General features: G+C 37.8%; 1 long non-coding RNA gene across 1 annotated transcript; it reads right to left on the reverse strand.

Moving 5' to 3' along the window:
• Positions 1-19,245: 19,245 nt before the first annotated feature.
• LOC120080063 (uncharacterized) lies at positions 19,246-21,149 on the reverse strand. Its single transcript, XR_005482414.2, has 2 exons — positions 20,709-21,149; positions 19,246-19,492 (listed from the first exon to the last, which is right to left on the reverse strand). It is a non-coding gene; the product is annotated as an uncharacterized LOC120080063 (long non-coding RNA).
• Positions 21,150-21,923: the final 774 nt, after the last annotated feature.

Consider the following 21,923-nt stretch of genomic DNA (forward strand, 5'->3'; position numbering starts at 1 on the left):
TTTTTCCCCAATCGATTTTTTCCTATGGTTGGTTCATTGGGGCAGAACTCTAGAATATAAAATTAAGGGTTAAACTTACAAGAAATTGTTAAGTAAGTTAATGGTTTCTTGACCAAAATATGGTAACTAGACATTATAAGAATAAAGAGTTATTCTGGTGTAACATTTTGGTTGAGAATATCTCAATCTAGTGAAGGAATGACTACTACCCTACGGGGACTTTTATTCTGACTCACTGGAGTATTATAGCAATAGAAATTTTGCATTTATATGAATGAGATTCATATTCAATTTCATGGGTTCATCTTTAAATTTCTTTGCTGAATTAAAATGGATAATAGATTGCATATAATTGATTAACATATTTCATATAATTCAAAGTTATGTCTATTTCTCTAAAAGTTTTAATTACCGATGTGATGAATATATTGAAAATTTTATCAACACATAATAGTAGTGTAATTTTATCTTTTTATTTGAGAATTGTTCTCAAAAAAATTATTGTCATTTCATAAAGTGTTCATGAATAAACTTTGCAGCGTAGCTTATTGTAATTGTCTACATAACATATGATGTGTCTAGATAAAAACATGACAAAACATATTGTATGTTGGAGTCATGGGAAGCTAAATGATCTACAAAATTAAGTATCATCGAGGTTCCAAGAAAATTATAATGACTAGAGCTAATGAGGAAAAAGTTTCCTAATTAGTGTGGAATGTTAGTTGTTGAAGGATTTTGGAAATGTCTCAAACGGAAGAAAAATGAGAACAAGTAAATCTAATTTACTAAATTCATGGGGGAGAATACAGATTCATGCCTTGATAGCTGGATAATGATTCACTATTAGAATTTTTCTTCATTACAATTAGATTGTAAATCTTGGCGAATACTTATTTAAGTGGAGTAGTTCTACATCTTAGTTAAAGTAGTGAGAGGCATTAAAAAGTTATTTAATTTTGCCGAATATGATGCTTTTATCACCATAAGAGAAATCTCATTTCAAGCTTTATTATTAAATATTTCATAGTGTATGAATAGTTGGTGATAAGGCATGTTTTTCAAAATTTGTTTTTTGAAAACATATTCGGCTTTAATTAAATATATTTTTGTGCATTAAAATGTAATGATGATTATTTATGTTGAGTATGGTGCTTTTATTACTATGACAGACATTCAATTTCTCCAAGGACAATTACTAAAATATTTCATAACGTATGAATAATTTTGGTAATTAGACATGTTTTCAAAAGTTGTTTTGAAAATATGTTCAACATTAATATACACATTTTTTTTGTGTGCTAAAGGTTAACACATTTACTATCAAGTGTGAGAGTGTAAGGATTAATGAATTCAAAATAAAGACAAATTCTATTCTCCTGAAGGATACATGACTTTGATTTTTTGAAATGACAGTTACGGGTAATTCTTTAAGAGTTAGAGCTAAATTATTATTACCTGTCAAAAGTCTTGCATCTCATACAGGTATGTCATTAAACCTTATTAGATAAGATTATCTAGCCACGGTTAGACTTTCTTTCTTTGACCCAAGTGGTCCTATGTTAGAAAGCATAAGTCTGAATTCATGGATAATCCATTAATATAATTGATGAGTATTTATGAATAAATGTATCATGTTCCAATGCAACTCAGGTCTTATTTTCTTTGAAATGTTAAAAAAAAATTAGACTAAAGTTTAAATCACTTAGGCAAACGTATTATGACATTATGATCTAATCATAATTAGTATCGGATATTTGATGTACTAAGCCTAATTAACAAAGAGAGATGAGATCTCGACTTGAAGCATTCAGAACAATTTGGATGAAATTATGTTTTAGCAGGAGAAAGATGGTCTTGTTCGACTTAGTAAATTTACGTTCTTTATTGAACTGAGTCCTAATGTTTTTTAAATTATACTAATGTCCGACTCCTAAGGTGATGTGATATAGATTGCATTGTATTGAATATTATTTCTACCAAAATGTTTGCGAAATATTGTTGGATCATAGAAGTGTTATAAAACTTGTTTATGACATTTCAGGTTTTAGGTAAGTTGAGACGCTTGTGTCAAAAACAAACCCTAGTGAAAAAAATGTTCAAAACTATGTCTAAGTAAAGGTAGTTTATAAATATTCCTTTGGACATTCCAAAGTAAAATGATTTGTTTGTGTGACAAATACTAATTTATTTGGAAAGTTGAATATGTTGGGGTTTGAGAGATTGATGAAGAATGGCCTTCTAAGCGAGTTAGAAGAAAATTCTTTATCAGTGTGCGAATCTTGCCTTGAAGGTAAGATGACTAAAAGGCCTTTTACTAAAAAAGGTTATCGAGCCAAAGAACCTCTTGAATTAGTACATTCTGACCTTTGTGGTCCTATGAATGTGCGAGCTCGAGGAGGCTATGAGTACTTTCTCAGTTTTACTGATGATTACTCGAGATATGGGTATGTCTATTTGATGCAACGAAAGTCTAATCTTTTGAAAAGGTCAAATTATTTAAGGTCGAAGTTAAGAATGCTTTGGATAGACAAATAAAAATACTTCAATCAGATCGAGGTGAAGAGTTTTTGGATTCTGAGTTCTGGGACTATTTATTAGAACATGGAATCATTTCCCAACTCTTGGCACCAGGTACACCTCAGCAAAATGGTGTAGCAGAGAGGAGAAATAGAACCTTGTTGGACATGGTTCGTTCGATGATGAGTTACGCTTCCTTACCGGACTCATTTTGGGGTTTCGCAATGGAGACTGCAGTATACATTCTCAACTGTGTTCCTTCTAAGAGTGTTGCAAGAACACCTCGGGAGTTGTGAAACGGGCGTAAAGCTAGTTTACATCACTTCTGCATATGGGGTTGCCCAGCACATGTGCTTGAGGCAAATCCCAAGAAGTTGGAATCACGATCGAGGTTGTGCCTCTTTGTAGGCTACCCCAAAGGTACACGAGGAGGTTACTTTTATGATCCGTCCAAAAACAAGGTGTTTATTTCCACAAACGCTACTTTCCTGGAGGAGGATCATATCAGGGAGCACAATCCACGTAGTAAAGTCGTGTTAAGTAAATTTTCCAAAGAAACTACTGAAACTTCAACAAGAGTTGTTAAAAGACCTGCTTCATTAACCAGAGTTGTTGATGATAGTTCATCTGATAGATCAGTTCCACCTCAAGAGTTGAGGGAACCTCGATGCAGTGGAAGGGTTACAAACCCCCTAATCGCTATCTGATTTTCACTGAAATCCTAGCTATAGTGACAGATGACGATGTTGAGGATCTGTTGTCCTATAAAAAAGCAATGGAGGATGTTGACCAAGATGAATGGGTCAAAGCCATGAATCTCAAGATGGAGTCGATGTACTTCAACTCGGTATGGGATCTGGTAGATCAGCGTGATGGGGTAAGACCTATAGGTTGTAAATGGATCTACAAGAGAACGGGGTGCTGATAAAAATGTGCAAACCTTCAAGGCTCGACTTGTGGCAAAGGTTATACCCAGGTGGAGGGAGTCGACTATGAGGAGACTTTCTCACCTGTTGCCATGTTAAATTCGATCCACATCCTCCTGTAAATTGCAGCTTATTGTAATTATAAGATTTGGAAAATGGATGTCAAGACAGCTTTTCTGAATGGCAATGTTGAGGAGACCATTTACATGGTGCAACCCGAAGGATTCATTGCCCAAGGTCAAGAGCAAAAAGTTTGAAAACTGAATCAATCCACTTATGGGCTGAAGCAGGCGTCTCGATCTTGGAATATTCGGTTTGATGCTGCGATCAAATCGTATGGCTTTGACCAAAACGTTGATGAACCTTGTGTTTACAAGAAAATAGTCAACAGTTCAGTAGCTTTCTTAGTATTGTAGGTAGACAATATACTACTCGTTGGGAATGATGTAGGTCTACTGACTGCAGTTAAGAACTGGCTAGCAACTCAATTCCAAATGAAAGATTTGGGAGAGGCTCAGTTTGTTTTGGGTATACAGATCTTTCGAGATCGTAAGAACAAAGTGCTAGCGCTGTCTCAGGCACCATATATTGACAAAATCTTGCTCAAGTACTCAATGCAAAACTCCAAAAAGGGTCTACTACCATTCAGGCATGGAGTCACTTTGTCTAAGGACATGTGTCCTAAGACGCCTCAAGAGGTTGAGGACAAGAGATGGGTCCCATATGCATCTGTCATTGGCAGTTTAATGTATGTGATGCTATGCACTAGGCCAGACATCTGCTATGCTGTGGGAATAGTCAGTAGGTATCAACCTAACCCAGGGCAGGGTCACTGGACTGCAGTTAAGAACATCCTTAAGTATCTTCGAAGAACAAGGAATTACATGCTTGTGTATGGGTCTAGGGATTTGATCCTTACTGGACACACGGATTCTGACTTTCAGACTGATAAGGACTCTCGAAAGTCCACTTCAGGGTCAGTATTTACTCTTAATGGAGGAGCTGTAGTATGGCGAAGCACTAAGTAGGGGGTGCATTGCCGACTCCATGATGGAGGCCGAGTACGTAGCAGCTTATAAAGCTGCTAAAGAAGCTGTCTGGCTCAGAAAGTTCTTGACAGAGCTGGAAGTTATTCCAAATATGCCTAGGCCCATCACCCTCTAATGTAACAATAGTGGTGTTGTGGCGAACTCCAAGGAGCCTAGAAGTCATAGACGTGGCAAACACAAAGAGCGGAAGTATCATCTGATCCGCGAGATAGTGCATCAAGGAGTCTTGATCGTCACGAAGATCACCTCGAAGCAAAACGTTGTTGATCCATTTACGAAGTCTCTCACAGCTATAGTGTTTAAGGGTCACCTTCAGAGCATGGGTCTACGGGACCGCCCGCGACTAGACTAGGGTAAGTGGGAGATTTTGATTGCACTGGGTTTTTATGCCCTAGTTTATTGTTTTGTACCTATTTACTTGTACTCTCTCTTTTAAGACAAGTGGGAGGATGTTGGGATTTGTGCCCTAAAGTCTCGTGACCTGTAGTTTGTAAACAACTTTGTACGAACACTTGTGATGTATAATATATATGATATTTATTTCACCTCTTGACTTTGCACATTTAGATGTTTTTTATTTTACCACAAACCAATAAACTTAATATCCCTGGTTATCTTATGTAACTTAAGCATGTATGTAGTGACATATAAGTAGATCATGTCTTAAATGACAACCAAAATAGTCTGTAGTATATGGATATAGGAGGGAAACCTTATCCTGGTAAGACTACGGACACAGCTCGCTTTGTGGAATTGTTACAAATGTTGTGACTTTTCACAGATGGTCTGATCCTGATCATTCGTGTGGTGGACATATGAGCAGGGGCGTCCTATACAAAGCATTTGTATAAGACCTGACCTCGAAGTGTTAATGTCTTGTCATATAACTCCACTCATGACTGAGACTTCACTTCACTAGGATGTCCATAGATAACATGACCTCAATCCTGAGTAAGTTGGTAACTCCTGCCATTAAGGGCGATCCTTTGATTTGTATGGGTTCGAGTGGCCAAAGCGCCGACTCAAACCTACCATTTTGGGGATTCGTCTGATTTGGGAGCTAGAAACTCAACTTCACAAGATGAAGTTCACTCCTTCCCCAAAGTAGGGGTAAGTAGATAGATTGCTCTCTTAAGGGTTGATCCCGGGGCTTAAACAATGTGGCACCATGCACCTTCTCATGGCCTAAGAGGTGTTCACACAAAGTAGGACTATGTTGTACTGTTCATTAGAGGGATCAGTTGTACTTAAGGAGGAAGATGTAATTATAGGGGAAAAAGAGTAAATTGGCCTGCTGTAATTACGAGCATCTGTGAAGGGTCATCGTACTGATGATTGATTATGTCCAATGGACATAGAAATATATCTATGGCAAGAAGAGTTCAACTGTCGGTCTTTAGTGGAATGCCTGGCAGTTAACGGATGGTGGATATCATGACTAAAGCGTTTAGTCAGCTATTCACGTATCGTTGGAGCTTCGAGCCATAGGTCCAAAAGGTCCCCTTGGTAGCTTGGATACAAGTTAAGAGTCAGTTTTTGGGTCAGTTTGAAATGTTCAAATTGACAAGAGGGAGTTCGATTATATATGATATAATTGAACGAGTTAATTAAATATGATATAATTAACTTTATGTATGAGATACATTAATTTGGAGGAAATTGGATATAAATATGATTTATATCTAGTAGAGAAAAATATTATAATTAATATATGATATTAATTTATATGTTATGAATAGGATGAAATCACATTCATTGGACGGTTATAAAGGAAATGGGACGGCGTCTCTTCTGTTCTAGTAATGGATGAGTGTATTGAAAGATCACTTTGAGATGCATAAATAGCTGACGATGTATTAAGCATGAGATGTGCGGACATTGTGTTAAAGAGAGTGTCATCGCTTAGAAAATCAGTGTCTATACAATAGTGCCTGCATGATCGCTTACATTTACGATATTGTTAAGCATCTTGTCTATGCGATAGACGACCTCATCTTGTTTTTCCTACACGATCGCTCACCCTTTTCCTACACGATCACTTACCCTTTCCTACACGATCGTTTATACGATCGCTTACTTTTTCCTACACGATCGTATACTTCACCTAAATGATCAAGCATCTTGTTTATGCGATAGACGACCTCATCTCCCACTTGTTAGATTGTTGTGTACGGTCTCTCTTCCTCTGTCCCTTTACCAAATCCGAACAAAGCCCACACTTTGGATTTTCACTCTAAGAATACTGAGGGCTCTGAGTGGTGGTGTCATCTCTGTTTCCTTCTGTCCGAATGGTGATTGTTCGAGGTAGACGGTTGGGTTTTAGACTCGCTATGAAGAAGAAATCTTCATATTGTATGATCTCTTGATCTATTTAGCATTATGAATGCATATTAGTATGTTTTGAATGTATATGTGGTAATTCTGTCACAATGAATTGGAAAGATCTGCTTCCACTCGTAGGTACTCTTGAATAAGAGTTCCTTCAGAAGGGTGCAGACTGTGTTGATGATTTTTCAAGTAACACCACGTAATAGTGTTGATGTTAATCTTTTGTTTCATTTAAACGTCAATTTCCAATTGTCAAACAGATAAGTTTTCATGGTAGTGGGATAGATATGAGATAACTCGACCTTTATGATAAGGCTTACCTGAAGTCTTTATTGTCATATAAGATGACAAAATGACAACTTATGAATCTTTCAGTAGTATGAGAGCACTTCTGAATCTTTCAATAGTGGAAGAGCCATGCGGTGACTCAACCTACGCTATGACTTATTGGAAGTCAAAGCTGCCATAATAGATGACAAGTATTGAAGGAAATTGACAAGAAGAGACACATTGTTAAAGTCATAATTATGAGATGAATTATTGTACTTAATCTCAATCAACTTTTTGTAGACTTTCATTGATGGGGCTACCTCATAGGATATGTAGGGGTCTATGAAAAGAAAGTTTGAAAGTGTAGGATTTGGAGATATAGATCTTCAAAGTAAGACTTTTGGCATCAGGTGAAAACCCACACTAGAGCAGTTAGTTAAAAATGGACTATAAGTCAATTTTCTACCTAGTTTTATAGCAGATTCTTCATGGATTCATTGTGAAGGGTCAATGCACTATTGATTGGTTATATCCAATGGATACATAAATATATCTATAGTGCGAAGAGTTCAATTGTCCATCTTTAGTTGAGTGATCGACAATTATGAATGTTGATTAATTTAATTAAAAGAGTTTAATCAATTAATCTTGTATCATTGGAGCTTCAATCTATAAGTTCATAAGGTCTCCTCATTAGATCAATGAGGACCGATGGACAACTCAAGCATGAGGCTCTAAAACACATCTTTAGCTCTAAAATAGAGGAAGGCACCTATGTTCGTGAACACGTGCTGAATATAATGGTCCACTTTAACGTGGTGGAGATGAATGGGTCTAAAATCGATGAGGGCAGTCAAGTTAGCATTACCCTACATTCATTGTCAGAGAGCTTCCCCCACTTTGTTAGTAATACGATTCATAACAAAGTGGACTATATCCTTACTACTCTCCTCAACGAGTTGCAGACTTACAAATCCTTGATGAAAAGTATGGAGAAAAGGGGAGGTGAGGAAAATTTTGTCTCGTCTTCTAAAAGGTTCCATCGAGGTTCGACTTCAGGAACAAAGTCTGCACCTTCAACTTCTAACTCTGGAAAGGGGAAGAAGAAGAAGGGTGGTAAAGGGAAAGGGAATGCACTACTAACCCGCCACTTGTTACCCAGAAGAAGCGTCCACCACTGATTAAAAAAGGAAAATGTTTCAACTGTAACCAGGACGGACACTGGAAGAGGAATTGTCCTCATTATCTGAAGGAAAAGAAGGCAACTAAAGCTAAGGCCAAGGCAAACAGAGGTAAATGTGATTTATTTGTGTTAGAAACTTGTTTAGTGGAGAATGATGATTCTGCTTGGATAATTGATTAGGGTGCCACTAATCATGTTTGTTCTTCCTTTTAGGGGATTAGATCTTAGCGACAGCTGGAGGCTGGTGAGATGACGTTGCGGTAGGCACCGAGCACGTTGTCTTAGTTGTGGTAGTGGGAGGAATCTAGTTAACTTTACAGAATAAATTTCTTGTATTAAAAGATGTCTTTGTAGTTCTGAACTAAAAAGGAACCTTATTTCTGTAAAGTGTCTGTTACAATGCAATTACACTCTTTCTTTTAAATTGAATAAATTGTTTATTCATAAGGATGATGTTGAAATTTGTACAGCTAAACTAGAAAATAACTTGTATATGCTAAGACCGTTAGCCTTAAGTTCCCTCCATAACATAGAGATGTTTAAATCTGCCATAACTCAATCTAAACGCCGACAAGTTTCTCCAAAAGAAAACACCCAACTTTGGCACCTTTGATTAGGGCACATCAATCTCAATAGGATTGAGAGATTGGTGAAGAATGGCCTTCTAAGTGAGTTAGAAGAAAATTCTTTACCAGTGTGTGAATCTTGCCTTGAGAGTAAGATGACTAAAAGACCTTTTACTGGAAAAGGTTATCGAGCCAAAGAGCCTCTAGAATTAGTACATTTTGACCTTTGAGGTCTTATGAATATGCAAGCTCGAGGAGGCTCTGAGTACTTTATCAGTTTTACTAATGATTACTCGAGATATGGGTATGTTTATCTGATGCAACGAAAGTCTGAATCTTTTGAAAAGTTCAAATTATTTAAGGCTAGAGTTGTGAATGCTTTGGATAGATGAATTAAAACACATCGATCAGATCGAGATGGAGAGTTTTTGGATTCTGGGTTCCAGGAATATTTATTAGGACATGGAATCGTTTCCCAACTCTCAACGTTGGGTACACCTCAGTAGAATGGTGCAGCAAAGAGGAGAAACGGAACCTTGTTGTACATGGTTCGTTCGATGATGAGTTACATTTCCTTATCGGACTCGTTTTGGGGTTTCGTACTGGAGACTGTATTATACATACTCAACTATGTTCCTTTTAAGAGTGTTGCGAGAACACCTCTGAAGTTGTGGAACGGGCGTAAAGCTAATTTACATCACTTCCACATATGAGTTTGCCCAGCACATGGGCTTGAGGCAAATCCCAAGAAGTTGGAATCACGATCGAGGTTGTGCCTCTTTGTAGGCTACCCTAAAGGTACACGAAGGGGTTACTTTTGTGATCCATCCGAAAATAAGGTGTTTGTTTCCACGAACGCTACTTTCCTGGAGGAGGATCATATTAGGGAGCACAATCCACGTAGTAAAGTCGTGTTACGTGAGCTTTCCAAAGAAACTACTGAAACTTCAACAAGAGTTGTTGAAGGACCTGTTTCATTAACCATGGTTGTTGATGATAGTTCATCTAGTAGGTCGGTTCGACCTCAAGAGTTGAGGGAACCTCGGCGTAGTGGGAGGGTTACGAACCTGCCTAATCGCTATCTGGATTTCACGGAAATCCTAGCTATGGTAGCTGATGGTGATGTTGAGGATCCATTGTTCTATCAAAAGGCAATGGAGGATGTTTACCGGGATGAATAGGTCAAAGCCATGAATCTCGAGATGGAGTCGATGTACTTCAACTCAGTATGGGATCTTGTAGATCAGCCTGATGCGGTGCGACCTATAGGTTGTAAATGGATCTGCAAGCGCAAATGGGGTGCTGATGGAAATGTGCAAACCTTCAAGGCTCGACTTGTGGCAAATGGTTATACCCAGGTAGAGGGAGTCGACTATAAGGAGACTTTCTCACCTGTTACCATGTTAAAGTCAATCCACATCCTCCTGTCCATTGCCACTTATTATAATTATGAGATCTGGCAAATGGACGTCAAAACTACTTTTCTAAATGGCAATCTTGAGGAGACCATTACATGGTGTAACCCGAAGGATTCATTGCCCAAGGTCAAAAGCAAAAAGTTTGTAAACTGAATCGATCAATTTATGGCCTGAAGCAGGCGTCTCGATCTTGGAATATTCGGTTTGATGCTGTAATCAAATCGTATGGCTTTAACCAAAATGTTGATGAACCTTATGTTTACAAGAAGATAGTCAACAGTTCAGTAGCTTTCTTAGTGTTGTATGTAGACGATATACTACTCATTGGGAATGATGTAGGTCTACTAACTGTAGTTAAGAACTGGCTAGCGACCCAATTCCAAATGAAAGATTTGGGAGAGGCTCAGTTTGTTCTTAGTATACAGATCTTTCAGGATTGTAAGAACAAAGTACTAGTACTATCTCAGGCACTGTCAGTATGTATCAGTCTAACCTAGGCCAGGGTCATTGGACCGTAGTTAAGAACATCCTCAAATACCTTCGGAGAATGAGGAACTACATACTCGTGTATGGGTCTAAGGATTTGATCCTTACTGGATATACAGATTTTGACTTTCAGAATGATAAAAACTCTCAGAAGTCCACTTTAGGGTCAGTTTTTACTCTTAACGGAGGAGCTGTAGTGTGACGGAGCACTAAGCAGGGGTGCATCGTCGACTCCACGATGGAGGCCGAGTACGTAGCGGCTTGTGAAGCTACTAAAGAGGTTGTCTGGCTCAGAAAGTTCATGATAGAGCTGGAAGTTGTTCCAGATATGTCTAGACCTATCACCCTCTATTGTGAGAATAGTGGTGTTATGGCGAACTCCAAGGAGCCCAGGAGTCACAGGCACAGTAAACACATAGAGCGAAAGTATCATCTGATCTGTGAGATAGTACATTAAGGAGACGTGAATGTCACAAACATCGCCTCGGAGCAAAACCTTGATCCATTTACGAAGGCTCTTATGGCTATAGTGTTTGAGGGTCACCTTCAGAGCATGGGTCTACGGAACTGCCCGCAACTGGACTTGGGCAAGTGGGAGATTTTATTGTACTGGGTTTTTATGCCTTAGTTTATTTTTTTGTATTTGTTTTTGTACTCTCCACTTCGCTTTAGGACAAGTGGGAGATTGTTGGGTTTTGTGCCCTAAAGTCTCATGTCCTGTAGTTTGTAAACAATTTTGGACGAACGCTTGTGATGTATAACATATATGATATTTACTTCACTTCTTAACTTTGCACATTTAGATATTTTTATTTTACCACAAACCAATAAACTAAATATCCCTGGTTTCCTTTGTGTAACTTAAGCATGTATGTAGTGACATACAAGTGGATCATGTCTTAAGTGACAACCAAAATGGTTTGTAGTATATTGATATATGAGGGAAACCTTATCGTGGTAACACTACGAACGCGACCCGCTTTGTGGAATGGTTATAAGTGTTGTGACTTGTCACAGATGGTATGATCCTGATCATTCGTGTAGGGGACATGCGAGCAGGGGTGTCTTATACAAAGAGTTTGTATAAGACCTGACCTCGAAGTGTTAACGTCTCGTCATATAACTCCATTCATGACAGAGACTTCACTTCACTAGGATGACCATAGGTAACATGATCTCAATCTTGAGTGGGTTGGGAACTCCTGCCATTGAGGGCGATCCTTTGATTTGCATGGGTGTGAGTGGCCAGAGCGCTGACTCAAACTTACCACTTTGGGGATTCGTCTAATTTGGGAGCTGGAAACTCAGCTTCACGAGATGGAGTTCACTTCTTCCCTGAAGCAAGGATAAGTAGATAGATTGCTCTCTTAAGGGTTGATCCCAGGGCTTGAACGATGTGGTGCCACACACCTTCTTATGGCTCGAGAGGTGTTCACACATAGTAAGACTATGTTGTATTGTTCATTAGAGGGATCAATGGTACTTAAGGAGTAAGATGTAACTATGGGGGCAAAACGGTAAATTGGCAAGCTGTACTTATGAGCATCTGTGAAGGGTCATCGTACTGATGATTGGTTATATCCAATGGACATAGAAATAAATCTATGGTAAGAAGAGTTCAACTGTCAATCTTTAGTGGAATGCCTGGCAGTTAACGGATGGTGGATATCGTGGCTAAAGAGTTTAGTCAGTTATTCACGTACCGTTGGAGCTTCGAGCCATAGGTCCATAAGGTCCCCTTGATAGCTTGGATATAAGTTGAGAATCAGTTTTTGGGTCAATTTGAAATATTCAAATTGACAAGAGGGAACTCGATTATATATGATATAATGGAACTAGTTAATTATATATGATATAATTAACTTTAAGTATGAGATACAATAATTTGGAGGAAATTGGATTAAATATGATTTATATCTAGTGGAGAAAAAATACTATGATTAAAATATGATATTAGTCCATAGGTTATGAATATGTTGTGATTATATTCATTGTCTATTAATTGGACGGATAAAGGGATAATAGGTCGGCGCCTCTTCTGTTTTCATAACAGATGAGTAAGTTGAAGAATCTCTTTGAGACGCTTAAATAGCTCATAGCGTGTTAAGCATTGTATGTGTAGTCATAGTGCTTGAACGATCGCTTACCTATACGATAATGTTGAGCGATCGCTTAACGCTTGCACCCGCACGCACTATTTACTAAATGATCGTTTACCTTTTCCTAAGCGATCATTTAGTGCCCGATATTTACTAAACGGTCGTTTAGACGATTGCTTACCTTTTCCTACACAATCGTATACTTCACCTAAACGATCAAGCATTTTTGTCTATACGATAGACGAGTCTATCTCCCACTTGCTTGATCGTTGTATACGATCTCCCTTCCTCCATCCCTCTACCAAATCCGAACAAAGCCCACCCTTTGGATTCTCACTCCGAGAATACTGAGGGCTCTGAGTGGTGGTTTCATCCCCGTTTTCTTCTGTTCGTGTGGAGACTATTCAAGGTAGACGATTGGGATTTGCTGAGCGATAGCTTACCGTTTCAGTGAAAGTGAGAATTGCTGTGAAGAATAAGTCTTCAACCGGTATGACCTCTCGATCTCTTATTTATTATTCCTTTGAGCATGCCAGTAATTTATCGTTATGAATGCATATTATTATGTTTGAATGTATATGTAGAAATTTTGTCACAATGAATTGGAAAGATCCGCTTCCGCTCGTAGGTACTCTTGAATAAGAGTTCCTTCAATTTATAGTGCGAAGAGTTTAGTTGTCGGTCTTTAGTAGAGTAACTGACAGTTATGAATGTTGATTAATTTGATTAAAAGAGTTTAATCAATTAATCTTGTATCATTGGAGCTTCAATCTATATGTTTGTAAGGTCCCCTCGTTAGCTCAATGAGAACCGATGGGAAACAAATTAATTTTGGTGTGATTTGAATTGTTCAAATTAATTAAAGAAAATTAATTGTATAAGACACTGTTAAATAGTGTATATTAATACATTATATAATATAATGTATGTTGATATATTTTTTATGAGAGAAATAAATATTTGAATATGATTTGAATATTAATTACATGAATATGAGTCATATAAAAACTACATGTTATAATTTAATGTGAATATGATCCATATTATATTTATATATAGTCTTATGAGAAAAATAAATATTTGAATGTGATTCAAATATTGATTATATGAATATGATTCGTGTAAAAAAAAACTATATGTTATAATTTAATGTGAATATGATCCATATTATATTTATATATAGTCTTATGAGAAAAATAAAGATTTAAATATGATTCAAATATTAATTATATGTTTATGATTCATATAGGAACTATATGTTAAGGTTAATATGAATATGATTCATATTAAATTTATATATTTTACTGAAGGGTATTATAATTTGAATATGATTCAATTATTATTTATATAAATGTGATTCATATAAAAACTATAAGTTAAGATTAATATGAATTTGTTTCATATTAATACCTTAGGTTATTTGAGAGAATAATAAACTATAGTTTATGTTATATGTGATCTAATATTAACTATAGGTTATATGTTATATGTGATATAACATATAGTCTGTATATATATATATATATATATATTAAATTCAAATTTTTTAATTTAAATTTATTAAAAATAAAAAGGAGGGAGTTATAACTCCCTCACCCATTAATCTCTCCCTTTTCACGTAACAAATGAAGAGAGAGAAAGTTCTCAATCTCTATATCTCTCTATGGTTCTCCTTCTTTCTATGAATTTTTATAGAGAAGAAAAAAAAACTCTCAATTCTCTTGTAACATCCCGCACCTTTTTATTTATTTATTAATGATGTAATTTTTCTTTTTCAATAATTGTCCTTAGTTGGAGGGCATGTTTGGAATTTTGAATTTAAAGTTTAAGCGCGAGGATTTAAGTGTCGGCATGGAAATTATTCAAATTATTCAATTTTCAAACTCAATTTGGAAACTTATAGCAAGAATTTATTTTCTTTGGAAAAGGAAAGAAATTAAATGGTATAAAGTGGATTAAGGAAAGAATTTAATTAGAGTTACACTATTTTCCTTCTTTATTATTATTATTATTATTATTAGTTTTTTTTTTAAAATAAAGAGGACCCCCACGCCTTCTCCCTCATGCGAGCCCCCCCCCCCCTGTTTTCTACTTCCAACGCCGCCTCACTGCCCTTCCTCTCAGCCATCCAATCGCCGCCATTCGTGGGTTCTGGCTGGCCAGATCCCGCCGGTCAAACACGCTGCCAGTCGCCCAGCTCTCTAGTCGCGCCTTCCTAGCCGTCTGCACAGTCATCCGACCATCACACCTTCCTCACTCCCTCCCTTCGCCGCACGAGCCACCAGATATGTGCAACGCTGCCGCTCCCACTTTGACTCGCCCACCGTGCCGATTTCGCCCAGGTTTGAGCCCAGCCACTGGATCTGCACGTCCGCCGCCCACTGCTGCTCCAGTCTCCAACTACAGCACCTCCTAGCCCTCTGTTCGCCGTCCGCCACTGCCGTCATTTTTGGTTCGCAAGATCTTGCAGTTTTAGGTAAGCCTTTTGTGAAGTTTTGGGTGGAAGTTTAGGCCCCCATTAAGTTTGGAATGAAGGTTAACTTATTCGAATTATTTTTTGCCTTAGATTTGAACCAAGGAAACTGTTGGAAGGGTTGTCCAGCGGGTTCGAGATCGTTCGACAAGATTTTTGGTAAGAGATATAGTCCTTATTGTTGGTTTGTGGGCACACTTTGATCACTGAATTAAGTTTGGCTTAACCCTTGTATCTCTAAGGTTCCGAGTTGTCGTCCATTGGGAGTTAAAATCTGTTGGAAGGAGTTTTGGAATGGTTGTTAATCGAGTTCCTTGGGTAAGCTTTTGGGTATTGTGGTTTTGACTCTGAGATGTCGCAATTATTTTTGGACTGAAACTTAATGGTTGTATTCATATGTTAGGATCGTTTCTTCAAACCGTGGTCATCATTTGGTTGTCGGAGGTTATCTGTGGAATTTCGATTAAGGTAAATAATCTTACCACTGGAACTGCCCACGGGTCAGGCTTTAGTTGTATGCTAGAATGATGAGTGTATGTTATAATAAATGTTAGCATGTTGATTGATAGTATGACCTGAATCAAAGTATGTTCTGGCATGAGTTCTGATTTGTTTACATATACACCTAGGCACTTGATTGTTAGTATGAGGTGGTATGTGTTTCCATATGTTGGTATCTGATCTGCTGATGTTGTGGCATACATGTATGTTATGGAACTATGATGCTAAGGCATACATGAATGTTGTAAAATATGTTGTTGAGGATTATGTGTATGTGGTAGAGCCATGTTATCGAGGATTACATGTATGTCATAGATTCGTACGGTGTTGATTTTTTAATGTTGAGACTGTGTTTATGTCCTCCTGATTAGTTAGATGCTCACCAGTTTGTGTTTCCTTTAGGATTCACCAGTTTGTGTTTCCTTCGGGATTCACCAGTTTGCGTTTCCTTCCCTTTAGGATTCACCAGTTTGTGTTTCCTTCGGGATTCACCAGTTTGTGTTTCCTTCAGGATTCACCAGTTTGTGTTTCCTTCGGGATTCACCAGTTTTGTGTTTCTTCAGGATTCACCAGTTTTGTGTTTCCTTGGGGATTCACCAGTTTGTGTTTCCTTGGGGATTCACCAGTTTTGTGTTTCCTTCAGGATTCACCAGTTTTGTGTTTCCTTCAGGATTCACCAGTTTTGTGGGCATACTTAACTACATAGGATAGGACTCAGTCTCTTCCTGTTTCATGTGTTTATGTGCTATAAGTGGGCATCTAGAGGACATAGATGCCTAGCCTGACCCCAGTGGTGGGGTTACTTACTGAGTATTTTATGCTCATTCTTTCTTATGTTGATGTTTGAGATAAGGGTAGAGATGCACCAGAATTGGCGCAGCGGAATATATCTATGTTGATGTTTCTTATTTTTCCCTTAATGTTTAGTTTTACCGTTTGAAACTTATTATGAAGGATTGTTTTTTTTATATATACTTTTAATAGTCTTTACGAATCATGGGTACCCTATTATTGTTTTAACAATTGCATTTAATAAATAGCTTTTGAACTTCTCTTGTCTATTTAGCATTTATTTCAACATAAAGGAGTGTCGTTTAAAATGCCATGCATACATGTATTTTAGTAACGGGCTAACTTAAGTCCTAGGGGGTCGGGTCGTTACATCTCTTCCCTTCCCTCACGCCAATATTGAGTGCAAGCCCACACCTCTGCACGGTTCTCGTCCTTGAGAATAACAGGGAAGACCCCTTGGTTGTATCCATTCCTGTTTGTTGAGTTCGTCAATGTCGAGTTCGTGAGATCGAGAGAAGATGACTTGATTTTGGAGAGGAACATGAAGAATGGTCTTCAAAGGTGAGTGATTTCTTAATCTTTTCCTCTCTATTTTAACATAGCAGAAAGCCTACTTAGCTTTATGTTTTTTCATGGTTTCTGTCACTCTGAATTATGTTGTACATTATGTAAAAGGAAATTTAGAGATTGATGCATCAAATTGCTTCCGCTGCGAGGAATTCCATTCCCTTCAGTATCTACTAGAAAATCATCAACGGAATATAAGGTTTGACACTGCAATCAAATCTTGTGGCTTTGATCAAAATATTGATGCTTGTCAAATATTCAATGCATAACTCCAATAAAGGTTTACTACCTTTCAGGCATGGAGTTATATTATCTAAGAAACAGTGTCCCAGGACATCTTAAGAAGTTGAGGAGATGAGACGGATCCACTAGGCATCAATTGTTGGCATTCTAATTTATGCAATATTATGTACTAGACCTGACATTTGCTATGCAGTAGGGATAGTTAGTAGATATCAGTTTGATTAAGGATTAGATCACTAGACAACAGTTTAAATCATTTTCAAGTATCTTAGGAGAACGAGGGACTACATGCTTGTATATGAGTGTAAGGATTTTATCCTTATAAGATACACTAAATCTAATTTTCAGATTGATAGGGATTCCAGGAAATCTATTTTAGGATCGGTGTTCACTTTTAACAGAGGGGCTGTAATCTGGATAAGCACAAAGCAAGGTTACATTGCTGACTTCACCATAGAGGTAGAGTATATAACGGCTTGTGAAGTTGCCCAGGAGGCAGTATGGCTCAGGAAGTACATGACTGATCTAGAAGCTGTTCTAGACATGTCAAAGTCCATCACCCTTTATTGTGATAATAGTGGTATTGTGGCTAATTCCAAGGAGACTAGGAGCAACAAACATGAAAAGCCTATAGAGCGCAAGTATCACCTGTTTCGGAAGATTCTGCATCGAGGGGACGTGACAGTCATGAAGATCGCTTCAGAGCACAACGATTAAGGTGTTCAAAAGTCACCTAGAGAGGCTAGTGAAGGAAATCGGAAGCGAGATTTTCATGAGCAGCGGAACAAGACTATTCTAAATTACAATCATGAATCAACAAATACATTTACAGTCGACTTTAAACAACGGTTATGCGATTATACAGAAAAATTACAGCATGAACAATACAAATGCATAGAAAGCAAACTCTACGCACATAGGTAGAAATGTCTCCACGCTCCGTGGCGCACTCTGATCGCTCGAACAACAACAACCATGAAGGCCTGATCTACACGACTGCAACACCTCACGAACACTTCGCGCTCGTCCTCAATGATCTCCTCGGTCACAAACTCCTCCGCAACATGAACGGCCTCCACAGCACCACGAACAGCCTCCAGAAAACCTCAATGGTGTCGAGTTGAGTCTAACACCACCAACAAGGTGACCTTGGTCTTCTCGGTGAAAATCCAGAGGGTGGGCTCTGTTCGGACTTGGTATGAGGCAGATAAATGGAGGAAAGAACGATCGTGTACACGACTGGGCAAGTGGGAGATGGCAAAGACCTATCGTATAGGTCGATGCTCAATCGTTTAGATAAAGCTATGCGATCGTCTAGGAAAAGCTATGCGATCGTTTAGCTCAGTCTGTCGCCTACAGACACTACACGATCGTTTACCTTGGGCCAACGATCGTCTAGTAAAACTATGCGATCGTTTAGTAAATACTACATGATCGTTTAGCTCGCACGTGCACGATCGTTTAGCTCGCCCAACCGTTGTTTAGTAAATCCGTATTTATTTGACGACTTACGTGAGTTTCTTTTTCGTGAGAGAAAACTCAAATACCTTTTCCAACTTTTGTAAAAACCTCATTTTCGAAATAGAAAACCACTTTCCTTTTAAACTCACGATTACCATGATCCAATAACCACCCACTACTTTGGTTATTTAAAAGAAAAAGAATTAATTATCTAATAATTAATATTATTATAAATATAAATGATAACCAACTTATCATGTAACGACCCGATCCCCTAGGACTTAAGTTAGGCCATTACTAAAATACATACATGCATGGAACTTAAAACGATACTCTTTTATGGTGAAATAAATGCTAAATAGATAAGGGGAATTCAAAAGTCCTTTATTAAATACAAATATTAAAAACAATAATAAGGTACCCATAAATCATAAGGTTAATAAATAAGTATGAAAAACAATTCTCAATAATAAGTTACAAACATCAAAACTGAAAATTTAGCAAAAACATGAAAAAAAATCTGTCTTATTTGCGGAAGCATAAAAAAATTGATCCTAGTGGCTCGATCATGGATTTTGCTTGTCATTCGCCAGCGCGTCCCTACTCTTACCTGAAACAACAACATGAGAAAGAATGAGTATAAAATACTCAGTAAGTAACCCCACCACTGGGGTCAAGCTAGGCATCTATATCCTCTAGATACCTACCTCTGGTGAAACATATAAACTGCTCTAGTCCTCATGGGACACATATACACATGAAACAAAAAAGAGACTGAGTTCTATCCTACTGTAGTTAAGTATGTCCACTACCTTTGATGAATCCCGAAGAAGACACGAACTGGTGAATCCCAAAGGAGACACGAACTGGTGAATCCCAAAGGAAACACGAACTCGTGAATCCCAAAGGAAACACGAACTCGTGAATCCCGAAAGAAACACGAACTGAAAAATCTCGAAGGAAACACAAAATCTAATGGGCATCTAACTAATTAGTAAGGATACTTGCATAGTCTCAACATCATAATTATCACTATATGAATATATGACATACATATATACCTCAACATCATGGCTCTACAACATACACATATACCTCAACATCATCAGATCAAATACAACCATATGGAATCACATACCATCTAATACTAGCATTCAAGTGTCTATATGCACAAATAAATATTTCAGATCTCGTACCAAAACATACTTTGGTCATATTATACTATCCGTCTATCATGTTATCATTCTGCCATAACATTCATTTATCATGCTAGCACAATGCCTGGCCCGTGGGAAGTTCCAGTAGTAAGATTACTTACCTTAAATTTGGTCACAATTTAATCCAAGTAATTAACCCTCTTACAACTCTTGGAAGGCTTTGAATCCACCCTATAACATAGGGTACAAATAACAAATCCAAAGTTCTAAACTCATCTTTGGGGTCTAAATCCAATTAATCAAATTATTTAAAGATCTTCAATTTAACTTTACCTAAAACAAAAATCCGTAGACAATCTCAGATGGCCAACGAAACCAACAACTACAAGTAAGACCCTGACATAAGAACGCACCCAAGTTTCAAAATTGAAACCAAGGCCTAATCCCACATACTCCAAATACTGCAAAAAATCTAGGTAAACTCATCCAAGGTATGATATGAGGCACACCAAATCTGCTAAAACAATTCCAACTTCACCAAACAGCACCTTAATACCTTCAAGAACATGAATCCAAAGTTGACACATAAAGGCCTCAATCGATTAATGCCAACAGTAAATGGGCAGTCTAGAATCCATTGAAAACAACACCAAACAGTAGAAATCTTACCCAAGTTGATAAATCTGATGACGGCACAAGCAACGACGGCGGAAACAGGAGGAATCCGACGCAGATCTAGTCGATTGAAAAAGAAAAGTGGCGCTAGCGGTGGTGGCTTCAGTGTAGACGCGTCTAGAGCGACGCTGGTCGGTTCGGACGAAGCGGCTCGAACGCGGGCAACTTCGGTGTGGGAGACTGGAATCGGATCTGGGCGGTGCGAAGAGGCCGAAGTCGAATCTGGCTGTCCACGGCTCAGATTTGGGCTGGCGGTCAAGGTCAGCAGCGAGTGGCGGGGAGATCGAAACTGCTAGTCGAGGTCGACGGCGAGAAAGACGGTGACTGGCGAAAGAAAAAAACGGAGGGGGAAGGCTTGGTCGCACGCGTGAGGAAGAAAGGAATTTTTTTTTTTTGGGGGGGGGGTGGAAAGGGTTATAAAATAATAATAATAATAATAAACTAAAAAGGAAATAAATATAATTATATTTTATTCTTTTCCTTATTCCACTTTATATTATTAAATTCCTTTCCTTCTAAAAAAGAAATTAATTCCTGCCATTAATTTCTAAATTGAATAATTTCAAGCCAACAATTAAATTTCCACACTTACACTTGAAGTCCAAAATCCCAAAAATGCCCTCCAACTAATAACAATTACTGAAATTCCAAAAATAAAAATTACTGAAATTACATTATTACTAAAAAAAATACGGGGTGTTACAAATACTATATTTATAACCTATAGTTTTAATATTTCATCTCATGAAACATATAAACTATAGTTCTTTTTCTATTCTATGGTACTTAATGTAAATCTCATTTACATCAATCCTCCACTAGATGTATCTTATACATCATACCGATTATATCATATATAATCAAAATACCTCTTGTCAATTCGAACATTTCAAATCAACACCAAGAACTAATTCTCAACAGAATCCAAGCTACCAAGGGGACCTCATGGACCTGTAGCTCCGAAGCTCCAACAGTACGTGAATAACTAACTAAACTCTTTAGTCACGGGATCCACCATCCGCTAACTGCTAGGCACTTCACTAAAGACCGACAGCTAAACTCTCCTTACTACAGATATATTATGTGTACATCTTAACCAACCAGCAGTACAAGCAATTTGTGAAGGGTCGACGCACTGTTGATTGGTTATATCATATGGACACTGAAATATACCTATAGTGTAAAGAGTATAGTTGTCGAACTTTAGTA

This window comes from Benincasa hispida, chromosome 7 (genome assembly GCF_027475165.1).
Source record: "Benincasa hispida cultivar pf3 chromosome 7, pf3_genome.v1.1, whole genome shotgun sequence".
Taxonomy (NCBI): Eukaryota; Viridiplantae; Streptophyta; class Magnoliopsida; order Cucurbitales; family Cucurbitaceae; genus Benincasa; species Benincasa hispida.